At 45.3% G+C, this 13,964-nt stretch overlaps 1 protein-coding gene across 1 annotated transcript in view; it reads right to left on the bottom strand.

Annotated features, from left to right (window-relative positions):
• NMT2 (N-myristoyltransferase 2) overlaps positions 1–13,964 on the bottom strand; it is a 94,035-nt gene that overhangs the window by 79,525 nt on the left and 546 nt on the right. The window lies entirely within an intron of this gene.

Genomic DNA, 13,964 nt, shown 5'->3' with positions numbered 1-13,964 from the left:
GAGAAAAACTATGAAGAGGTTTTGATACAGCTTATGAAAAAAAGTAAAGGTAACCCAAAGATGTAACACACTGCCCTTCTGATGGAAGAGAATTTACAGCAACCACTACGGGAGGCCCACTAAGGCCTAGTCCTATTGCCAAGTGTGCTTCACTGTCTCTATCTTCTACAATTTGCACAATCTCTAGCAAGCTATCTTCAAGTTCTCTATTTCTTTCAACTGTCAGTTCAAACGTACTGTATTGTTTTTTTTTTTTAAGATTTATTTCTCTCCCCTCCCCCCCCCACCCTAGTTGTCTGTTCTGTGTCTATTTGTTGCGTGTTCTTCTTTGTCTGCTTCTGTTGTTGTCAGTGGCACGGGAATCTGTGTTTCTTTTGTTGCAGCTTGTTGTGTCAGCTCTCCATGTGTGCAGCGCCATTCTTGGGCAGGCTGCACTTTCTTTCCCACTGGGTGGCTCTCCTTATGGGGCGCACTCCTTGCATGTTGGGTTCCCCTATGTGGGGGACACCCCTGCGTGGCAGGGCACTCCTTGCGCGCACCAGCACTGAGCATGGGCCAGCTCCACATCGGTCAGGGAGGCCTGGGGTTTGAACCACGGACCTCCCATGTGGTAGATGGATGCCCTAACCACTGGGCCAAGTCTGCTTCCCAGTTCAAAAGTACTATTAAGCCCCTCTAATGAATTGTTTATTTCAGTTATGGCACTTTTCCACTCCCAAATTGCTTTTTTAAAAAAAAAAATTCTATCTCTATTGATATTCTCTACTTGATGTGACACTGTCATTACATCTCCTTTACTTCTTTAACCAAGCTTTCCTTTAGTTATGCGAACATATTTATAGTTGGCTATGCTGAAATCTTTTCTGCTAAGTCCAACATCTTATCACTCTCACAGACAGTTTGTTTCCTGGTTTTTTGGTTGTTGCTGTTGTTTTTTTCCCAGTGTATGGGTCATACTTTCCTGTTTCTTTGCATACCTCATAATATTTGGTGGTAAACTGGACATTTTGGATAATACACTGGAGTAACTCTGGGTACTTGTCCTCACTCTGAGGCTTACTGTTGTTTTCTTATTTATTTCTTTAGTAACTCCTGGAATATGCCAATGAAGTCTACCTAGATGCTCAGCTCGTGGTCCCGGTGGGGCTGCTTCTCCCTTCCCCTGGCCTCAACCAGCTGCCACACTTGGCCGATTGCAGGCCAGCTGCTTTACTTTTTCCCCAACAGTGTACTGGGACTTAAATTCCTCTAGAAAATAATCCAATCAAATCGTAGCTCCTTTGATGGGGATGTTTTGAGGTCAGTGCTCGATGATTGTTCGACCCGAGGAGGGCTCTTCCCAGCTGCCTCGTTCCCTGGTCTTCTCCTGCCCACTGGCCATGCCCGCCGGCTGCAGACCACCCTGCATCTTCATTAAACACAAGAATCCCCCCAATACCTTTCACTCTAACCTCCACCGTTTCTGCACCCTCAGCTTTAAACTCTTCACACTCCTGCAAATGAAGTCAGCTCCTTTGGCAAGAGGTTAGCAGTTATCTGCTCTACCAGGCAGGACTCTGGGCTCTGGAGACAAGGGCAGGCGCCCCTCGAGGGCTACCTTCCCTCCAGGGGCCAGGCTCTTGGTGGAGGGGTGCTGGTGCTGCCCTCGGCGGGCGTCTCCTAGTGACCCATGAGCAAGAGGAGGGTCTCGAGCAGTCTCGGCAGGCCGTACCAAGGTGGGGCGGCCGTCCTAGAACGGGCGAGGGCAGACTGCAGTGCCCCCTCCCCGTGAAACCCGCCTGAGACCCGGCCTCAGCCACACACAGCTAAGGCAGGGCGAGAGGGCTCAAGTCCTGCTGCCCCAGAACCACTCCTGTGCTGGGAGCGGGAAAAGAGGGCGCCCTGTGCTCACGGCTGCAGCAGTCTGGAGTCTCCACCTCGCCGAGCTGGAGAGGAAGGGAGCAGTCTTGGGTCAAATGCTACAGTTTTTGTTGGTTTTTTAAAAATGTTTTTTACCAGTTTCACAGCAGAGCTTCTCACGTTGTCTTGCCTGAAGTCCATCTCCAGGACTGACTTCTCCACCGCTCCCCCCACAAATAATGTGTGGTCCGGAGCAAGAGGCCGCCCCCCCCCGCGGTCACCTGGCCTCTCCAGGTGCCGAGCTGGGCGGAGACGTGGGCCTCTTCACTGGCTCTGTGGCTCGCAGCACAAAGCTGCCCCAGAAGCTGCCGACCCCCGAGGCCTGGGTCAGCCGAGGAGGGGACGGCAGCAGGGCTGAGGCTGGAGCGCAGGTGAGGCAGGGGGCGGCCAAGGTGAAGAGCAGACCTAGGTGTCAGCGCAGAGGGCGGCCGGGCCGAGCCAGGGCGCAGCGACAGGCGCTGCCCTCCCCAAGCCTGGCGGAAGGAGAAGAGCCTGGGGCGCCCCTGCGCTGGCTTCTGCACCCCGCTTCACCAACCTCTTTCCTAGACGTTGGGTTGGTTCCAACTTTCTGGTTCTTTTAAATCCTTACCGTATTTCTAACGTGATAAGGTATGTTCTACCTAATTAGCTTTCTCTTCCCAAGTTTATCTGTAACATCAAACAATGTTGGTGCCTACTTCACCTAAAAACCCAATTCCTATAAGAGTTACTACTGAATTATGATGTGATTTCATCAACACTCATCTTTTAGAAACTATGCCAGCATGAAGTTTAGTTTATCAAGTAAGGCTTTCTTTGGTGTATCTCAGGCAAAACTCTTCCTAAGGATAAAATGATGAGCAAATCTAGGAAAATAAAATATTTTAAGAAAGCTTAAGAGAGTTGTCAGAGTATACCCTCCATGATAGTCCAAATTAGTGAAAATTACCCTCCTTCTCATATCATTTTATTTCCCATCCTCACAAATATTCTTCTGATAGAAGACTAATGATTTACAGTAGCTCCTACTTACATGAGTTTTTCACACATTTAGACCTTTCAGAGTTTACTAAGGGAAGACAGTAAAAAGGTTAAAAAATTTTTTTCTAGGCTGGAAGTCATCTCATTATTTTATTAGCATAATTATATCAATAGTGTTAATGTGTGTCAGTAAAGTTAATGACCTGCTTTTCCAAATCATATTTCTATTTCTAAATTCCCTTGTCTGTCAACTTTTCACTTTTACTTCCTCTTTTATATATTTGAATGCTGATCATGGAACTGGTCTATTCTTTCATTAACAGCATTGCCCCATATGTGGATGAAATCCTGTGGGTTTTTTGATATGGCAAAATTATATCCCTTTTCCCAGGAAAATCCTGGTGAGTTAAGAGGGTGTGGTTTTCATGGTGTAGAAGGGAAAATGGAAAACGGATTTCTGAGGAAGCACAAAGAGGCGGCAGTATCAGTAAGGTGCCTATCAATGACGAAACAGGGACGGGACCACGGCTTACGGAGCTCAGGGACTGGTGGCGCAGAGGCAGAGCTGTAGACAGTTTTGAAAAGAAAAGCAAATGAGGAGAAATTCAAATAGAGAAAATAGGATTGACTGACATGGGGTAGAAGGGCTGGGAGATGAGCCAGTGACAGACACGTGCCTAAGCGAAGGCCAGAGACCAGACCAGAGAAAACACACTTGCACGGACAGAGTCAAAGGTCACAGGGTAGCTGGTGAGACTGAGACGGCACTTTTACCCAGAGGCACAAGAGTGAGCCTGGAGCCCTCAAACACAGGAGGATATGCACCTCCTCGTCCAGAGAGAGCTCACGGCCAAAGCCACTTCGGAAAGGTAGAGGAAAGGAAAAAGGAAATCAAACATATTTAATTCCTTTACGCCTCACAGAATCACCTCAGAGCTCAGGGCAATTGCCCAAAAGAAAAGGAACGCCTGGCAGTGCCTAGAAGGCACGGCTTCTAACTGACAGCAGCCGGGAGAAGCCAGGACTCTCTTTTCCCAAATGTATCCTCTCCCTTACCCTTGGGCATGGCAGGAAAACGCTGCTCCAAGGAGAGCGCTGGCGCTCAGGGCTCCCAGTGCAGAGGTCAGCGGTGCGCCTGAGGGCCTGGGGACTGCCTCTTCGCTGCCAGGCTCTTTCCCCAGCCTCAACTCTTCTCCGAGGGTAGGGGCCAGGCCCAGGACAGAGTAGAACGTATTGGAGCCAAGTGGATCATTTAAAGCAGCCTCTTCAATCTGTAGATGAAGACGACTGATACCCAGAGAAGTTAGCTGACTAATCCAAAATCAAACTGAAGGTTTGTGCTGCAAGTTTCTTAATTTCTACTTCAACACACCACACTTCCTCCCTACAACTAGTTAACTGAAAAGGGTTTAAAAACATGTATTAAGAAGACTAGGGAAGCGGATTTGGCTCAAGGCTCAACTGATAGGGTATCCACCTACCATACGGAGGGTCCAGAGTTCAAACCCCGGGCCTCCTTGACCTGTGTGGAGCTGGCCCATGCGCAGTGCTGATGTGCACAAGGAGTGCCGTGCCACGCAGGGGTGTCCCCCGTGTAGGGGAGCCCTACAGGCAAGGAGTGCGCCCCTCAAGGAGAGCCGCCCCGTGTGAAAAAAGGGCAGCCCACCCAGGAGTGGTGCCATGTACATGGAAAGCTGATGCAGCAAGATCACGCAATAAAAAGAGACACAGATTCCTGGTGCCGCCTGACAAGAATGTAGGTGGACACAGAAGAACACACAGCAAATGGACACAGAGAGCAGACAACTGGGGGGAGGAAGGGGAGAGAAATAAATAAAATAAATCTTAAGAAAAAACAAAACAGTCTGGGGAAGTAAACGTGGCTCAAGCAATTGGGCGCTCATCTACCATAGGTGAGGTCCAGGGTTCAATTCCTGGGGCCTCCTGGTAAAGGCAAGCTGGCCTCAGTGGAAAGCTGGCCCAAATGGAATGCTGGCCGCAAGCATGATGCTGGCCCACGTGGCAATGCTGGCCCACGCAGGAGTGCTGGCCATGCAGCAAGATGGCGTAAGAAAAAGGGACACAGAGGAGAAACAAGAGATGCAGCAGACCGGGGAGCTGAGGTGGCACAAGAGATTGAGCACCTCTCTCCCCTTGGGAAGGGTCCCAGAATCAGTTCCCAGTGCCGCCTAAAGAGAAGACAAGCAGAAGACACAGAAGAATACACAGCAAATGGACACAAGGAGCAGACAACGAGGAAGAGAGGGATAAATAAATAATAAATAACTCTTTAAAAAAAAAAGTCTGGAAAAGTAATAAATATATATACACGTATATATACATACAGACAGAAGGATTAACTGTAGCACTGTATACTAGTGCAAAAGAATGGAAACTACTTCATTGTCTATAGATAGGGAAGAGATTAACTAATGGTATATCCATTCAATGATATAACACAGCTTTTTAAAAAAGCAAGGTTAATCTCATGTTTTAATATATAGTGATGTCAGAGAGATACTATTAAGTGAAAAAACCAAGTTGCAGAAATGGCAGGAGACACACACACAAATACTAGTATCCTTGTATACGTATAAACACCACTCGAAGGACACACCAAGAACTGATAAATGGGAAAAGGATTTGGCCCAGTGGTTAGGGCATCCGTCTACCACATGGGAGGTCCGCGGTTCAAACCCCAGGCCTCCTTGACCCGTGTGGAGCTGGCCCATGCGCAGTGCTGATGCGCACAAGGAGTGCTGTGCCACGCAGGGGTGTCCCCCGCGTAGGGGAGCCCCACACACAAGGAGTGCACCCCGTAAGGAGAGCCGCCCAGTGCAAAAGAAAGCGCGGCCTGCCCAGGAATGGTGCCGCACACACGGAGAGATGACACAGCAAGATGATGCAACAAAAAGAGACAGCTTCTGGGAGCCACTGACAAGAATACAGGCGGACACAGAAGAACACACAGTGAATGGACATAGAGAGCAGACAGCTGGCCGGAGGGGAGGAAGGGGAGAGAATAAAAAAAGAACTGGTAATAGTAGCTGCCAGTGCGGAGGGAAGTTCAGAGCTGGGAGAATGAGACTTACTTTCCACTGTATTGCCTTTTGTACCTTTTGAATTTTGTACCATATGCTTGTATTACATATTCAGAAATAAAATAATTTTAAAAATGAAGATGAATTATGAAGGTTAAGCTACACAGAGGTTATAATATAGTCAAACTATGTGCGGAAGAGTCCCAATTCAATAGCAGCTTACAAGATGGAAGCTCAGTTCTCGATGACGTAAAATGTTTCAACTAGTGGGAACATTTGCTGCTCTAAGCCTGGGCTCCTTCTACCTTTGTCCTCTCCCATCCCCAGGAAGCTCACCCTGACTTACAGGGTCCAAGATGACTTACCACCACACCCTCATCCCAGCCAGCAGAGAGGCAGAGGAAGGCGCTCCACGTGCCAGGAAGAAACGGGGTGGTTTAGAAGAAGGGCTCACTAACGATTCCCAGCATGGATCCCACTCACGGCTCTGGATGGAGCAAAGCCCACCTTATTTACAAACTGCTGTGTGTGTCTGTTCTAACCTGAAGGACTAACCCCAAGTGCTCGTTTCTGTCCCATTTATCCTGGAACTCACTGGGGGCCGAGTCGTGGCCGGCATGGCTGCAGAGAGGCTACAGGGGAATGATCAAACTGCCACCTGGGGCAGAAGATACCGATGAGACAGACAATACATGCCTGAGGCCTGGGGGGAAAAGCCAGAAGAGTTTCCTCTGGAAGTAGGGCATTCCAGGGCACCTGTGTACAAGAGGGACTACGGAACTCCACTTGGCAAACCCCGGGCAAGGCACCTGCTCAGGACAGCCTCGAGGCACCTCAAGTGTTGACCTCATGCTGGTCTCCAGGCACAGGGCAAGCCTGCCCGATCCCTGAAGGAGAGCCCAGGACAGAGCCATCGACCCACACTGGGAAGGGCATTTTACTTTTTTTCACTTGTTGGTATTTGGTTTTGTTTCAAACATTAACTCAGTAGAAGCTAAAGGAAGAGAGACTTCAGTGACGACACATGACAAGGAATACAGACTTTGCCAAAACAGTTTTGGAAATCATTAAACTACTACAGCCTTTAACAACCAAGCAAAAAAGCAAACCCTGAAGAAGGGGAGAATCTGATTTACAGAGTTACCCCATCCAAATGTCCAGATTTCAATTTTTAAAAGTCACAAGGTATTCACAGGAACAGGAAAGGATAGCCTTTTCAAAGGAACAAAGTAGAGCAATAGAAACCATCCCCAAAGAAAACAAGACGCTGGAATTACTTGTCAAAGACATTAAATCAACTGTTGTAAAAATGATCAATGACCTATAGGAAAACCTAGACAAAGAACTAAAGGATATAGGAAAAGTGATATATGAACAAAATAAAAATATCAATAAAGAGACAGAATTTATAAACAGGGACAAATCAGAAATTCTGGAGCTAGGAAGTACAATAACTGAAATGAAAATGTTACTAGATGGGTCAACAGCAGATTTGAGGAGGCAAAAGAATGAATCAGCAAAATTGAAGATGAAAAACAAAAAACACTTAAAACTCTCCAATCTGAGGAGAAAAAATAATATTTCAAGAAAAAATGGCTAAAAACTTCCCAAATTTAACAAAAGACATGAATATGTACATTCAAGGAGCTCAAAGAACTCCAAGCAGGATAATCTCCAAGAGATCCACACTGAGACACATTCAGTAAACTGTCAAATGCCAAAAAAAGAAGAGAGATTCTGAAAGCAGCAAGATAGAAGCAACTCATCACATACAAGGGATTTTCAGTAAAATAAAGTGCCAATTTCTCATCAGCGATCTTGGAGACCAGAAGGCAGTGGGATGATGTATTTAAAAGGCTGAAAGGAAAAAAAAAAAGAATTCTCTATGGTACAAAACTGTCCTTCAAAAATGAGGGAAAAATTAACACATTCCCAGATAGAAAAAGCTGGGAAGTTCATTATCACTAGATTTGCTCTACAAAAAATGTTAAAGGGACTCCTTTAGGTTGAAAAGAAATGACACCAGAGTTACTTGAAGCCATATGAAAAGATAAAGATCTTCAGGAAAGGTAACTACATGAGTACATATGAAAGACTATATTATTGTATTTTTGAATTATAACGCCACTTTTTATTTCTTACATGATTTAAAATACAAAAGTATAAAAACTAATTATAAATCTGTGTGATTGGACACATGATATATAAAGTTATAATTTGTGTTAAAAACATAAGGGGAAAGCAAAAGAGCACAGGAACAGAGTTTGTATGCTACTGAAGTTAGAATCATTCAAATTAGACTGCTATAGATTTAGAATCGTAAATATAATTTCCATGTTAACCACGAAGAAAATACTTAACAAATGTACACAAAAGGAAATAGAGAAGGGAATCAAAATGGTTCACTAGAAAAGATCAAATAACACAAAAGGAGGTAATGAAGGAAATGAGGGACACCAAAAGTATATAAGATATATAAGCAAAGAGGAAAACGGAAAAAGTCAGCCCTTCCTCATCAATAAGTATTGATAAACTCTACAGCCAAAAGGTGGAAATTGGCAAAATGGATAAAAACATGATCCAACTATATGCTAAATATAAGAGATTCTCTTTAGATCCAAAGACACAAAAAGGTTGAAAGTAAAAGAATGGAAAAAATATTCGATGCAAATAGTACAAAAAGAGCACCACTGTTCCTAACAGTATTATTCACAATAGCCTAAAGGTAGAAGCAAGCCAAGTGTCCATCAACATATGAAAGGATAAATAAAACATGTGCTCAATACAAACACATAAATACATATATATACACAATGAATACTACTCAGTTCCTTTTTAGGTTCTAATATTTGATACAGCTTTAAAAATATTATGAAGAATGAGATAAGTCAACCACAAAAAGACAAAGAGTATATGATTTGACTTATATGAAACACCTAGAATAAGGAAATTCATAGAGATAGAAAGTACACTGGAGGTACCAGGAGCCAGGCGGATGAGGGAATGGAGCATCATTACTGTTTAATCGGTTTAGAGTTTACATTTGTGGTGATGAGAAAGTTAATGGATGGTGATGCCCATAGCACAACATTGTAAATATAATTAATGCCACTGATTTGTACACTTTGAAAAATGGAAAATTTAATTTTACATATATTTTACCATATAAAATTAAAGGGAAAAATCCAATGTGGGCTGGTTGTACAACTCTGTAAATTGTGCACTCTAAAAAATAAATTTTACAGTATATGAAATATACCTCAATTTTTTAAAATTAATAAAATGCCAATTCTATTTTGTGTTTGTAACTTGCCCAGGTGACTGGTGCACTGGATTTTCTCTAAGGCTGGGAAGGCATGGCAGGCTCCTAATGTACAGGAATGTGAAGAAACCACCAAAACATACCCATCTCGAGGGCTAAAACAGCCCAGGGGTTGTGCTGGGACACGTGTGTACTGAAGTGGATTCTTGCTCACACAGGTGTCTTCCAGGAGATCTTGCTGTGCCCAACACCAGATCCCTGATGCCCATTTGCCTCCTCCAGGAACCTGGATTTGTGGAACCCCGGGAGGCAGGCAGCACCCGGGACAGGGCTTTGGATATGGATGAGCTACAGGTAAGGCAGATAGAGAACTTCAACCAGAAAGGATGATACTCCACAAAAGAAGCATAAATGAAAAAATCTTATTGCAAATTATTTATATGCTAAAATTAAAAGATCTTTAACAGACCAAAAGATAAACTGAAAAGGGTCCTATCTATAATCAATTTGCAACTTAAAAAAAAAACAATATGTATACTTGATTTTTAAAAATTGCTGTGACACTGGTAAATTTTGGCTCCAAATGTTGATAATTTGTGACATACGGGGAGATAAACTTAAAACGTTATCAAACAAATTACTCTTTACTGAAAGTCCATGAGAGTGCAGTTTATAAAGAATAATGTGTTTACAGTTAGAGAGTTCTAAGAATAACTTTGAATCTGAGGTGTGACTTGAGCAAGTAATTTAATCTTCGATAAGCCTCCATCTCCTCATGCTACTGTGATGATCAATGAGAAAAAATGTATAAACAACATGTAAAGCACATACCCAGGGTTCTAAACATTAGTTTTGATTTTACCATACTGGGTCCTAAACACAACCAAAAATTCTCCAGTCCATTTCAATCAGAATTAGAAAAAGAAAATTCTTCACATATTCCTAAGGCACATATAGGAAAAGGAAAAAATCCAGAAAACTGATTTGCCTGTGGGGATTGAGAACCCCTGGAATCCACTCACGAAGTCTTCATTCCGCTGCCACCCTGTGACACGCCAGGCAGTGCCAGCACTGGGGCGGCAACAAGCTGTGCAGTGTGGTGTGTACCCTCTCCTTGGGAGGGGGCTGCAGGCGCGCACCCACGGCCGGAAGAGAGGTTCTGAGGCACCAGCCCTGTTCACCGCCTCCTCTGAAAACCACCTTTCGCCACGTATCTCCCCAAAGGCTTGAGTGTACATGGCTATGTCATACCATGGGCCAATCCCCTTCCCCAACTCTTCACCCCAACAAGGAAGCCCCAGGGAGAGCCTTTCTGGAGAATCTGAACTGAGAAATGAATTCTTTAGGCAGTGAGTAACTGGAAGGAAGGAGAAAAAGAGGGAAGGCTAGAGAAAAGGCCTCGGATTCCTGACCTTTCAGGCCCCATCCTAATTATAATAAAGTTCAGCCATTTTATTTTAAACATATTGAACATACTTTAGTGTGTGTGTGTTTTTTTAACCTTCTTCTTGAACCAGTTTTGTGTTACACACACATTAGATACCAAGAACAAAGTCCCCCACTCACCAGCCACACAACCCTGGACAAGCCACTGCTTCATTGGCCAGAAACGAGCACCTGCCACAGAAGATGACTGGGAGATGGGGTGGAAGGTGGTACAAGGAGGGACACAGTAAGGGCATGGGGCCTCCGAGAGGTGTATCACCATCAGGCATAAAATAAAGACTTCCGGCTTTACAGTTCTTTAAACAAAGAACACAAATATGACATCTCTTCTCCCGCTCCCAATTCAGGATTTAAAAATAAAATTAAAGTTATCCTTGCCACAGGTTGTTTTCTCTGACTTGGTCTAAGTGTTGTTGACATAGGCTGTGGGGTCTTCCCCTCGGTCGCCTGAATGGAATCAATGGGAAAATGTATGTTTTTACAAAGCCTTAAGTCTTTTATTAAGATCTTTAATTTTACAAGAGAAAATAATTTCTTAAAAACGCCTGGGAATAACCCTGAAATACTGCAACTATTATCTATTCCAGGGAATAATTTAGTCATTTATCTGCCAACAAGGATGCATGCATACTTGTTTATTTTATTCCCTATATAAACAGTCTTGGTAGCCACCTCCTATATAGTGAATATTGAAAAAAAAGCTCTCAGCAGAAAACTGGATGGAAAAAAACCAATTTGTCACAGAAGTATGCATTGTGAATGTCAGTATTGGTAAAGCAAAGAGGGAGACTTGGCTGTATTACCAACTTAAACAGTGATTTTATTTTGTGGGGGACACGATTCAATCCCCAACAAATGTCAAAAAGTATTGGAGCCCAACTGTGTTCTGCAAATGGAGAAAATGCTTGTCAATGGGCCAGAGGTAAGAAGATGGCAAGTTTAGTCGGTTCTTTTTGCAATGTGCTCTGTTTTCAAGGATTACGCCAAATATCTGCAGCAGAAGGGAACACAGCGGGGTTCAGAGGAGTACGGGAATCCTCAGAATCTACGCACCCCCAACCCAACCACGAAAAGCCCCAGTGAGACTATCCTACAGATAAGCCCTTCAGAACTGCTGCCTCCAGAGCAAAGCAGAAATCTGTAGGAATTTGGGTTGTTTCTGATCATTTACATAGGAAGCTAGATGGAGATGAACTTTTATCTATATACAAAATATTTGCTAAACATTTATAAACAAGACCACCTTAGTTTTCAAGATCTCACAAAGGATCTACTTGGAGTAAAATTGACACCCTAATTGCAAATTAGGATCTTTCAAGACTACCTGCTGGTAGTCCAGTTCTAAATGCTGTGTGTTTTTGAAAAAAATAAAAATATGCTTTTTAAAATATAGCCTCAAATTAATTAAAACTGGCAATCCTCAATCACTCCTCCCCCACTGGTTTTTTGGAGTTCATGACGTTTCTTACAGTGGTAGGCCACATCTATACTTGGACGGACCAAACTTAAACAAAAAGCACATTTTCCATGAAAAACAAGACACAGAAATAGTGAACTGGAGAATTTTATAGTACTTACACCATTGCTTTTAATTGAACATGAAGCATTCACTTTTCAATCATGGAATCTAGATATCAGCCACAAAATTAGTCTTTTCAAGTTTGTAAAGAAAAGTCTACAAAAAACAGAAGCACACACAGGAATATTTAAGTTTTGGTGCAAAATAAGAATCTAAGTTGGGTATTATCCTTTGACTTGAGGGTCTAGTTTCAATTTAATATGCCTGAAACAACTAGGAAATACATTGCACTCAACTTGAGGAGAGAATTCTTTCAGGCCACAGGGATACCAGTTAGTAAATGGCTGCTTTGTTCACTGACTGCTACCCAGTGCGCTCAAAGAGATAATTCACCTTTTAAGGTGACCCTTTACCTACTAATTCCTCCAAAAGCTCATTATTTGTTATTTTTTCTAAATTGGTGAAGAATGACGAGGCCAACGGGAGAAAAAAGGAGACTTTCAAATTCTAACATTTACTAACTTGAGCTATTTAAAGAAAATGTAGATTTCTATGAAGCAAAATCATCAGCACCACAGCCAGAAAAAGCAGTTCCTCTCCCAAATTCGGCGCACATTGTCTAAATGCAAACCCAGAAAGCAGTCCAGTAAGAGCAGCCACTTGGATTTGCACAAATCTCCTTACATTTTTAACATACTACAACAAATCCATGATGTCAGTCTTTCTCCACGAGTGCGAAGCTAGCACATGACCTGTTCTCGGCTGAAATATGTCTGTCCCTTGGGCATACCTACATTTTGATTAATATATCAAGCATATAATTAATGTGCCGCGATACAAGCGGGAAAGCCTGTGCAGGGGGCGCGGGATGCCTTGGGGCGCTCAGATGCGAGCTGCCCAGTCTATACACCAAGGCTTGAAGGTCAGGCCCATCGGTGGACACACACGGGCCATTCTGCATGCCCTGGACTTCCTGACGCTGACAGCAAGGCCTGAGCAAACCCCAATCTCGACCATCGATCAAGCCGAGCGCAGTGGACAGCAATTCCAGTGGAGAGGAGAGAGAGGCCAGCGTTGGGCCTGGCACAGGAGGCCAGGTGCCTCGGGGACCTGCGGAGCCCCTCAGCCGTCCATCCCGGCCCATGTCTAGTGCTATTGTTTCAAAAACGTCCTTACATTCAGCTCTCAAAGGCCCCTGCAGAGCAGAAGGCTCAGATTTCTGACGAATTTTCCTACCTCTCAAAAAAAACACTGTCCTAGACTTGAACATCCAGTACTTGCATCTGCCGCGCAAATGTTGGATGCAGAAATAGAGGCAGTCCCGAAAGGGGGGCCCCTTCCGCCAGGCCTCCTTTCGTATTTTAGGACACCTGACAGCGCGGTCAAAGTTGCTTTCTTAGACCCTACATCAGACACGCGGAGGGCCAGGGCCTTCCCCTCTCACGGCCCAGGAGCCCCGAAGCCTCCGCGGCGCCGACCCGCTTCCGCCGGGATCGCGGGGCGCCGCGCCCCGAGCCCGCGAACCTCCGGGAACGAGGGGCTCCGGCTGCGACGAGGCCCCCGAGCTGGGACCCCGAAAGGCGTCTGCCCCGCACGCCGGGCCGCGGGGCGGGGGGCACGGCGCTCCTGAGAGCTGGCCGCCGCGGGGCGCACCTGGGCCGCCGGGACCCCGCCTGGCCCTAGCGCGGCCCCCCGCGGGCGCTCCGGCCGGGGACGCCAGGCCCGGCGGCGCCGCACCCCAGGTGCCCCCCGCGCGGCTACGCCCGGCCCACCCCCCCCCCCCCCGCGTCCCCCTGCCCGGCCAGGCCGCGCGCCCACCGCCCGCCCGGACCCCCCG

The sequence above is a fragment of the Dasypus novemcinctus genome, chromosome 20 (genome assembly GCF_030445035.2).
Source record: "Dasypus novemcinctus isolate mDasNov1 chromosome 20, mDasNov1.1.hap2, whole genome shotgun sequence".
Classification (NCBI taxonomy): domain Eukaryota; kingdom Metazoa; phylum Chordata; class Mammalia; order Cingulata; family Dasypodidae; genus Dasypus; species Dasypus novemcinctus.
This window is presented reverse-complemented; position numbering and strand designations above follow the sequence as displayed.